The following is an 11,643-nucleotide window of genomic DNA, read 5'->3' as shown; positions in this document are numbered from 1 at the left end:
GTGTTTTCATAATAAAACCCTCGATCAACGAGTGAATAAACCATTTGTACAGTAACAGTATGAAAGCCAACCAGACTATAGAGAGGTGTCTGTCTTCCAGGTACTCCAGACTAGAGAGAAGTGTCCTTGTCTTTCAGGTACTCCAGACTAGAGAGTGTGTCTGTCTTTCAGATACTCCAGACTAGAAGAGAGGTGTCTGTCTTCCAGGTACTCCAGACTAGAGAGAGGTGTCTGTCTTCCAGGTACTCCCAGACTAGAGAGGTGTCTGTCTTCCAGGTACTCCAGACTAGAGAGAGGTGTCTGTCTTCAGGTACTCCAACTAGAGAGGTGTGTCTGTCTTCCAGTACTATGCTGCGTTAAACCATGAGCAGCTGAAAGGTCTCCTCCGCTACATCCGCTTCTGTCAGATCTTGGCCAGAACCTGCCCAAGCTCAGAGGACTTAAGACATCTCCATGTCCACCTCCAAGAACTTCCTGGAGAGCATCAGAAACTCGAGGATCGGAGGGCCCGCCATGAAACGTATATGTTTTAAAACAGGCAGCAATGAGGCGAAGGTATGAGACGGGTGGATGGAGGAGGGTGGGTGGGGGGTGGGGGTGGAGGGGGGATGGGGGGTTGGGGAGGATGGAGGGGGGGTGGGGGGGGGGGGGGGTGGAGGGAGGGGGAGGGTGGAGGGATGGGGGGGGGGAGGGTGCTCTTGGTGTGATGTGTTGATATAACTGCTTACTGTATCTTTATTCTTTTATTCTGGGGGGGTGGGGAGCTTCCTGAGCTTCCTGCCCTAGCTTCCTGGCTAGCACTAAATATCATAAATCTATTAAAAAATGACCAAAGATGTCTGATCTTGTCTATTTCTCCTGTGAGAGCAGGGGGGGGGTGTGACTGTGTTGTGCTCCCCGCCCAGGTACAGCAGCTCAGGACCTTTAACAGTGTGGTTCAAAGCAGGACAGTGGGATGGGCTTCACCAGCCAGGCTCCTCCTGAAGCAAGCAGAACAACGGCCTCGCCGCGGAGGAGACCATCGGGAGGAGGTGAGAGAGGATTCTTCTCAAAAACTTTTCCTACTCTTTGGTCATTTATTAAAACAACACGTATATTGACTTATCACACACTTAATGTAACACTTAAATGATTTGAAGAAGAGCCAAAGTGATCATAAACTCTTGAAATAGTAATACACCCTGACTGTGGTTCACCCCTATACGTGGTTTAACCTCCTGATTCCTACTGTGGTTCACTAGCATCGCGTGGTTTAACCTCCTGATTCCTACTGGTTCACTACACTACGTGGTTTAACCTCCTATTCACTGTGATTCACTATACATGGTTTTAACTCTATTCTGACTTTGTGATTCACTAACGTAGCGTTGGTTTAACCTCCTGATTCCTACTGTGATTCACTAACGTAACTTTGCACCTCCTGATTCCTATGTTCCTAGCGTAACATGGTTTAACCTCCTGATTCCTACTGTGGTTCACTAACCTAACGTAATTAGTTTAACCTCCTGATTCCTGACTGTGATTCACTAACATAACGTGATTTAACCTCCTGATTCCTACTGTATTCACTAGTACGTTGTTTTAACCTCCTGATTCCCTGTTCTCTAACATCGTGGTTTAACCTCCTGATTCCTACTGTGATTCACTAACATAACGTAGGTTTAACCTCCTGATTCCTCACTCCTATTCACTAACATAACGTGGTTTAACCTCCTGATTCCTACTGGTTCACTAACGTAACGTGGTTTAACCTCCTGATTCCTACTGTGGTTCACTACATGGTGGTTTAACCTCCTATTCCTACTGTGGTTCACTTCTAACATTAACATGGTTTAACCTCCTGATTCCTACTCTTGTTCACTAACGTACATGGTTTAACCTCCTGATTCCTACTGTGGTTCACTAACGTAACGTGGTTTAACCTCCTGATTCCTACTGTTCACTAGCGTCAACATGGTTTAACCTCCCTATTCCTACTTTGTTCACTAACGTACGTTGTTTTTAACCTCCTAATTCCTACTGTATTCACTAACTAACTATGTTTACCTCCTATTCCTACTGTGTTCACTAGCGTTAACGTGGTTTAACCTCCTGATTCCTACTGGTTCACTACTGCGTTAGTTTAACCTCCTGATTCCTACTGGTTCACCTACACGTGGTTTAACCTCCCTGATTCCTACTGGTTCACCCTAGCGTCAGCATTGGTTTAACCTCCCTGATTCCTACTGTGGTTCACTAACGTAGCGTGGTTTAACCTCCTGGAGTCCTACTGTGATTCACTAACTAACATGATTTAACCTCCTGATTCCTACTGTATCCTACTAACGTGGTTTAATTGATTCCTGACTGTGGTTCACTAACTAACGTGGTTTAACCTCCTGATTCCACTGGTTCACTAACGTGCGTGGTTTAACCTCCTGATTCCTACTGGTTCACTAGCATCGCGTGGTTTAACCTCCTGATTCCTGACTGTGATTCACTAACGTGCCGATGGTTTAACCTCCTGATTCTACTGGTTCACCCCTAGCATCAACATGGTTTAACCTCCTGATTCTGACTGTGGTTCACTAACGTAACATGGTTTAACCTCCTATTCTACTGTGGTTCACTAACTAACGTGGTTTAACCTCCTGATTCCTACTGTGATTCACCTATACGTGGTTTAACCTCCTATTCCTACTGTGGTTCACCCCTAGCATCGCTGTGGTTTAAACCTCCCAGAGTGTTAACAGCCCAGGACCTGGTGGACTTCTCTCCTGTTTACAGATGTCTCCCACATCTACACCTTCATAGTATGTACACTATTTTATTTATTTATTTATTGTTTCTTATTGTTCCATCCAAATGGCACCCTATTCCCTATATAAGTACACAACCTTTGACCAGGACCCATAACAGGTCCATATAACACACTGCTGTTAGAATCTTAATGTCGCAAACAGAACTGAGTTGAAGAGCAGTTTTAGGAGGCACTCTATTATGAATGGTTTCCCCCGTTGCCCCTCCTTCTCCTGACAGTAGGGCCTGCTCCCCTCCTCCTCCTGACAGTAGAGGCCTGCTCCTCTCCTCCTCCTGACATGGCCTCTCCCCTCCTCCCCTCCTGACAGTAGGGCCTGCTCCCCTCCTCCTCTCCTGACAGTAGGGCCTGCTCCCCTCCTCCTCCTGACAGTAGGGCCTGCTCCCTCCTTCTCCTGACAGTAGGGCCTGCTCCTCCTCCTCCTCCCTGACAGTAGGGCCTGCTCCGCTCCTTCTCCTAACAGTAGGGGCCTGCTCCGCTCCTTCTCCTGACAGTAGAACCTCCTCCCCTCCTTCTCCTGACAGTAGGGCCTGCTCCCCTCCTTCTCCTGACAGTAGGGCCATAACCTCCCCTCCTTCTCCTGACAGTAGGGCCTGCTCCCCTCCTTCTCCTGACAGTAGGGCCTGCTCGCTCCTCCTCCTGACAGTAGGGCCTGCTCCGTTCTCCTGACAGTGAGGCCTGCTCCCCTCCTCCTCCTGACAGTGGGGCCTGCTCCCCTCCCTCCTCCCTGACAGTAGGGCCTGCTCCCCCTCCTCCTCCTGACAGTAGGGCCTGCTCCGCTCCTTCTCCTGACAGTGGGGCCTGCTCCGCTCCTCCTCCTGACCAGTGAGGCTGCTCCCACCTCAGCGCCTGACAGTAGGGCCTGCTCCCTCCTTCTCCTGACAGTAGGGCCTGCTCCGCTCCTCCTCCTGACAGTAGGGCCCCTGCTCCCCTCCTCACTCCTGACAGTGGGGCCTGCTGCTCCCCTCCTCCTCTCCCCGACAGTAAGCCTCTCATCCTCACTCCCTCAAGTTCAACTCTCTCCTGACTACCTTCCCCTCCTCCTCCTGACAGTAGGGCCTGCTCCGCTCCTCCTCCCTGACAGTAGGGCCTGCTCCCCTCCTTCTCCTGACAGTAGGGCCTGCTCCGCTCCTCACCTCCCTGACAGTAGGGCCTGCTCACCCTCCTCACTCCTGACAGTAGGGCCTGCTCTGCTCCTCCCTCCCTGACAGTAGGGCCTGCTCCGCTCCTCCTCCCCTGACAGTAGGGCCTGCTCCGTTCCTCACTCCTGACAGTAGGGCCTGCTCCGCTCCTCCTCCTGACAGTAGGAGCCTGCTCTCCTCCTTCTCCTGACAGTAGGGCCTGCTCCCCCTCCTCCTCCCTGACAGTAGGGCCAGCTCTCCCTCCTTCTCCTGACAGTAGGGTCTGCTCCCCCTCCTCCTCCCTCAGCAGTAGGGCCTGCTCACCGCTCCCTCCTACTCTCCTGACAGTAGGGCCTGCTCCCCTCCTTCTCCTGACAGTAGGGCCTGTCCGCTCCTTCTCCTGACAGTAGGGGGCCCTATCGTCCTCCTCCTCAGTAGGGCCTGCTCCCCTCCTCCTCCCCTGACAGTAGGGCCTGCTCCTCCTCCTCCTGACAGTAGGGCCTGCTCCGCCTCCTCCTCCTGACAGTAGGGCCTTCCTCCTTTCCTGACAGTAGGGCCTGCTCCCCTCCTCCTCCCCTGACAGTAGGGCCTGCTCCGCTCCTCCTCCTGACAAGTAGGGCCTGCTCCCCTCCTTCTCCTGACAGTAGGGCCTGCTCCCCTCCTCCTCCCTGACAGTGGGGCCCTACTCCCCTCCTCCCTCCTGACAGTAGGGCCTGCTCCCCTCACTCCTCACTCTGACAGTAGGGCCTGCTCCCCTCCTTCTCCTGACAGTAGGGCCTGCTCCCCTCCTTCTCCTGACAGTAGGGCCTGCTCCCCTCCTCCCCTCCTGACAGTGGGCCTGCTCCTTCCTCCTCCTGACAGAGGGCCTGCTCCGCTCCTCCTCCTGACAGTAGGGCCTGCTCCGCTCCACTCCTCCCTGACAGTAGGGCCTGCTCAACCCACTCCTCACTCCTGACAGTAGAGGCCTGCTCCGCTCCTTCTCCTGACAGTAGGGCCTGCTCTCCTCCTCCCTGACATAGGGCCTGCTCCCCTCCTTCTCCCTGACAGTAGGGCCTGCTCCGCTCCCTCCTCCTGACAGTAGGGCCTACTCCCCTCCTCCTCCCTGACAGTAGGGCCTGCTCCGGCTCCTCCTCCTGACAGTAGGCCTCTCCGCTCCTCCTCCTGACAGTAGGCCTGCTCCGTTCCTCCTCCCTGACAGTAGGGGCCTGCTCCGCTCACTTCTCCTGACAGTACAGGGCCTGCTCCGCTCCTCCTCCCTGACAGTAGGGCCTGCTCCCCTCCTCCTCCTGACAGTAGGGGCCTGCTCCTCCTCCTCCTGACAGTAGGGCCTGCTCCCCTCCCCTTACAGTAGGGCCCCTGCTCCGTTCCTCCTCACTACAGTAGGGCCTGCTCGCTCCTCCCAAATAGGCCTGCTCTACTCCTTCTCCTGACATGGCCTGCTCCCCTCCTCCTCCTGACAGTAGGGCCTGCTCCCCTCCTTCTCCTGACAGTAGGGCCTGCTCCCCTCCTTCTCCCTACAGTGGAAGGTCTGCCCAGTTATAATACCTCGAAAACTAACTACTATCACTATACTGAACAAAAAATACACAATTTCAAATTCGTTCAGTTTCATATAAACAACTCAGTCAATTGAAATAAAGTCATTAGACCCTAATCTATGGATTTCACATGACTGGGCGGGCCACACCCACTGGGGAGCCAGGCCCACCTGGGCAGTCCCCCCCCTAGCCAGCCCAGCCAATCAAGAATGATATTTCCCCACAAAAGGGCTTTATTCAGACAAACTGGCGCTGGAGGTGTTATGTAAAATCATTAAATTCTCTGGCAACAGCTTTGGTGACATTCCTGCAGTCAGCATGCCAATTGCCCATCCCTCAAAATGTTAGACATCTGTGGCATTGCGTTGTGTACAAAACTGCACATTTTAGTGGCCTTTTATTGTCCCACAACTGCACAAGGTGCACCTGTGTAATAACATGCTGTTTAATCCACTTCTTGATATGCCACACCTGTCAGGTGGATGATTATCTTGGCAAAGGAGAAATGCTCACTATCAGGGATGTAAACACATTTGTGCACATCATTTGAAAATAAGCTTTGTGCATATGAACATTTCTGTTGATCTTTTATTTCAGCTCATGAAACATGGGACCAACACTTTACATGTTGCGTTTATATTTTTGTTCAGTGTAATTCACACATATAACCGCTGAAATAATAAAATGTAGGGGGATGGATAGTTATCTTGTCCAACCTCAAAATGTACCCTATACCAGTCCAGTAAATCCAAGCAGTCTTATCAGTACTCTGGCCTAATTGAGTACACAGTGAGAGCGTGTGTCATTTCCAATTAAAGACCAACCAATGGATGCACAGGCTGCGTTTAGCGTTACTACAAAATCTCAATGAAAACCACTCCGATTAATTGGGAAGAAATGAATCCTCTCCTGATGAGTAATCTTCTGTTTCTGAGCCTCAGCCTAACCTAACATATCCAATAATGGACTATGTTTGACTGTCATATCAACACTTACAGTATGCCAATAATGACTATGTTTGACTGTCGTATCAAGCACTTACAGTATCCATAATGACTATGTTTACACAATATCATCATCAACACTTACGTATGCCAACAATGACTATGTTTACTGTCTATCCTTACAGTATGCCAATAATGACTATGTTTACTGTCCATATCACACTTACATATACCAATAATGGACTATGTTTAGACTGTCATATCAACACTTACAGTATGCCAATAATACTATGTTTACTGTCATATCAACACTTACAGTATACAATAATGAACTATATTTCCGTCATATCCCCTCAACCAGTATCCAATAATGACTATGTTTACTGTCATATCAACACTCACATATATAATGACTATGTTTACTGTTATCACACTTTTATGCACAATAATACTATGTTTTACTGTCTATCACACTTACAGTATGCCAATAATGGACTATGTTTACTGTCTATCAACACTTACATATGCCAATAATGACTATGTTTACTGTCATATCACACTTACAGTATGCCCAATAATGACTATGTTTACTGTCATATCACACTTACAATATGCCAATAATGACTATGTTTACTGTCATATCACACTTACAGTATGCCAATAATGACTATGTTTACTGTCATATCACACTTCCACATATGCCAATAATGGACTATGTTTGACTGTCATATCACACTTACAGTATGCCAATAATGACTATGTTTGACTGTCCTTATACACTTACAGTATACCAATAATACTATGTTTACTATCTATCAACCTTACAGTATGCCAATAATGACTATGTTTTACTGTCATATCAAGCACTTACAGTATGCCAATAATGACTATGTTTACTGTCATATCAACACTTACAGTATGCCAATATTGATATGTTTGACTTTGTCATAGATCCCAACACTTACAGTATGCCAATAATGGTCTATGTTTACTGTCATATCACTTACAGTATGCCATAATGGACTATGTTTACACTGTTTACTTCTCTACAGTATCCAATTGACTATGTTTACTGTCATATCACACTTACATATGCCAATAATACTATGTTTACTGTCTATCCAACACTTACAGTATGCCAATAATACTATGTTTACTTTTATCAACCTTACATATGCCAATAATGACTATGTTTACTGTCATATACACTTACTATCCAATTTTTTTACTGTCATATCCACTTACAGTATGCCAATAATGACTATGTTTACTGTCATATCATCTTTATCTTATTTTCTTTAATTACTCAATGTTTGCGTATCATACCACAACCACTACAGTATCTCGGTTATTTATAAATTTATAATTTTTTTCTTAAACCATTTTTTTTTTCCCACATTTTCAATATCTTGCTTAACCTGTTATCACATATCAATATTTATAATTCCAAAATACTGTCATATCCACTTTTCATATCCAATAATGACTATGTTTACTGTCATATACAACACTTACTGATATGCCAATAATGACTATGTTTACTGTCATATCACAGTATGCCAATAATACTATGTTTACTTCATTACACTTACAGTATGCCAGTAATGACTATGTTTACTTGTCATATCACACTTACAGTATGCCCATAATGACTATGTTTACTGTCTATCCACAGCCTTACAGTATGCCAATAATGACTATGTTTACTGTCATTATCCACACTTACAGTATGCCAATAATGACTATGTTTGACTGTCCTTATCAACACTTTCTATATGCCAATAATGGATATGTTTTACTGTCGTATCAGCACTTACAGTATGCCAATAATGACTATGTTTACTGTCATATCAACACTTACAGTATGCCAATAATGACTATGTTTACTGTCGTATCAAGCACTTACAGTATGCCCAATAATGACTAGGTTTACTGTCGTATCAACACTTACAGTATGCCAATAATGACTATGTTTACTGTCATATCCACTTACAGTATGCCAATAATGACTATGTTTACTGTCGTATTTAGTATGCCAATAATGACTATGTTTACTATCGTATCAACACTTACAGTATGCCAATAATGACTATGTTTACTTCCTATCACATTACATTATCCAATATGACTATATTTACTGTCATATCAACACTTACAGTATGCCAATAATGACTATGTTTGACTGTCATATACGACACTTACAGTATGCCAATAATGGACTATGTTTAGGCATTCATATCAACGCCACAGTATGCCAATAATGTTTATGTTTGACTGTCATATCAACACTTACAGTGTGCCAATAATGACTATGTTTACCTGTCATATCACACTTACAGTATACCATATGACTATGTTTACTGTCATATCAACACTTACAGTATCCAATAATGACTGTTTTTACTGTCATATCACACTTACAGTATCCAATAATACTATGTTTGACACAATATATCAACACCCACAGTATGCCAATAATGACTATGTTTACTGTATATCACCTTTCTATGCCAATATTGACTATGTTTACTGTCATATAACACTTACAGTATGCCAATAATGACTATGTTTGTTCACTGTCATATCAACACTTACAGTAATGCCAATAATGACTATGTTTACTGTCGTATCAACACTTACAGTATGCCAATAATGGACTATGTTTGACTGTCATGTCGACACTTACAATATGCCAATAATGACTATGTTTACTGTCATATCAACGCTTACATTATTGCTCATTATAATGCCATTATTGCTTTGGTGCGATTTTCACTATTTATCAAGGCCACTTGGTGCTTATAATGATGTCATAGCTACTGATGTTTTCATCCTCTACCCTGCGTCTTACTGCGTCTTGCTGCGTCTTGCCCAGCGTCTTGCCGCATCTTACCGCATCTTGCCCGTCTTGCCCGTCTTGCTGGTTGGTGTATATATACAGTACCAGTCAAAGTTTAACACACCTGCTCATTCAAGGGTTTTTTCTTTATTTGTACTATTTTCTACATTGTAGAATAATAGTAGAAACATCAAAACTATGAAATAACACATATGAAACTGTAGTAACCCAAAAAAGTGTTAAACAAATCAAAATATATTTTATATTTGTGATTCTTCAAATAATTAACCGTCACTGTTAGTACGGGTGTTAGTACAGAGGGGGTTAGTACGGGGGTTAGTACGGGTGTTAGTACGGGTGTTAGTACGGGTGTTAGTACGGGTGTTAGTACGGGTGGTTGAAAGTACAGGTGTTAGTACGGGGTTAACAGTACAGGGGTTAGTACAGGTTTATTACAGGTGTTAGTAGGTGTTAGTACAGGTATTAGTACGGTGTTAGTACGGGTGTTAGTACTGTTAGTACAGGTGTTAGTACAGGTCGTGGTACGGGTTAGTACGGGTTTAGTACGGGTGGTTGAGTACAGGTTTAGTACGGTGTTAGTACAGGTCTTATACCGGGGGTTAGTACGGGTGTTAGTACAGGTGTTAGTACAGGTGTTAGTACAGGTGTTAGTACAGTTGTTAGTACGGTTGGGTTGGGTTAGTACAGGTTTAGTACCAGGTGTTAGTACGGTGTTAGTACAGGTGTTAGTACAGGTGTTAGTACAGGTGTTAGTACAGGTGGTTAGTACAGGTTTAGTACAGGGGTTAGTACAGGGGGTTAGTACACAGGTTTAGTACAGGTGTTAGTACAGATGTTAGTACAGGTGTTAGTACAGGTGTTATCAATTGTACAGTGTTAGTACGGTGTTAGTACAGGGTGTAATGTTAGTACGGGGGTTAGTACGGGGTTAGTACGGTGTTAGTACAGGGGTTAGTACAGGTTTATTAGGTTAATTTTGTAGGGTGTTAGTACGGGTGTTAGTACGGGTTTTCTGTTAGTACAGGTGTTAGTACGGTTAGTACGGGTAGTTAGTACAGGGGGTTAGTAGGTTTAGTACGGTTTAGTACAGTGTTAGTACGAGTTATACAGGGTTAGTACGGGTGTGAGTACAGGGGAGTTAGTACGGGTGTTATAGGGGTTAGTACAGGGGGGTTAGTACAGGTGTTAGTACGTGTTAGTACGGGGTTAGTACAGGGGTTAGTACAGGTGTTAGTACGGGGTTATACGGTGTTAGTACAGGTGTTAGTACAGGTGTTAGTACAGGTTTAGTACGGGTGTTAAGTACAGGGGTTGAGTCACAGGTGTTAAGTACGGGGGGTTAGTACAGGTGTTAGTACAGGTGTTATACATGTTAGAAATACGTTAGTACAGGTGTTAGTACAGGTGTTAGTCATTAGCGGTGTCATAAATGCATCCTATTCCTATGTAGTGTCCCGGTCTAAAGTAGTGCACTACATGGTGAATATGGTACCATTTGGGCGCTCAACACTATGTTTGATTCCATAAATAGAGATACCCCAGTGGACCTCTCTGCGGTTTTCAGCAGTGTTTCCTTCAAGTGGTTCAACCACAGCACAACAGGCTATTGAACTCCCAAGCACGGCTGTGTTAGCCTGAGTAACCATGGAAGCCTGCTGGGTTTTGATTGCACCCCTGTTATTTCCTGCTTTAATCCAAATGAAAACCATTGTTGGGGTGGGGGAGCTCTTAGCTTTAGCTTTAGGCCTACATATCTCACCTCTGTGTGAACTAATGGGTGTGGCCTTAAACACTGAGTTCGTCCCAAATGGCACCTATTCCCTATAGTAATCCCAGTATGGGCCCGTGTGAAAAGTAGTGCACTATATATGGTGAATGGGATTGTCTTAGTGAACGCTTTGAATGGGATTGACCGACTAACCTCCTGCAGCATCCTGAGCTCACCTGCAAACTAACTACTGATCATTCACCTGGGAGCTTTCCTCTACAAATCTAATGAGACCTCAGGACTTCCATGACTGAGGGCCGAGACACACACAGGGAGGGGCAGAGACAGACAAGAGGGGGGGGGGGGAGAGGGGGAGGGGGGGGGGAGGCCCCCGCAAAAGACCCCACGCTCACACAGAGGACCACGCACTGAGGAGCATTTCTGAGGTCAAAGGGTGAAGGATTTGTCCTCCATGTTTCTCCCTCTCGTTCAATGAAGTTTTAACAAATAACTTTCAAATGGAAAACACCTTGCAAACACTAAATGTAGAAACCTAACATTACACGATATTTATTATGGATCCCCATTGTTCCTGCCAAGGCAGCTACTCTTCCTGGGGTCTGTCAAAAATTAAGCATTATTCTATTTTCATTACAATACATTCATAACAGATTT

At 45.5% G+C, this 11,643-nt stretch overlaps 1 pseudogene; it reads left to right on the top strand.

Annotated features, from left to right (window-relative positions):
* The first annotated feature begins 453 nt into the window (after nt 1–453).
* Nucleotides 454–11,643, top strand: part of LOC123486381 — a 102,377-nt pseudogene continuing 91,187 nt past the window's right edge.

This window comes from Coregonus clupeaformis, unplaced genomic scaffold (genome assembly GCF_020615455.1).
Source record: "Coregonus clupeaformis isolate EN_2021a unplaced genomic scaffold, ASM2061545v1 scaf1185, whole genome shotgun sequence".
NCBI lineage: Eukaryota > Metazoa > Chordata > Actinopteri > Salmoniformes > Salmonidae > Coregonus > Coregonus clupeaformis.
The sequence above is the reverse complement of the archived record's forward strand: the minus strand, read 5'-3'. Positions and strand labels throughout refer to the sequence as shown.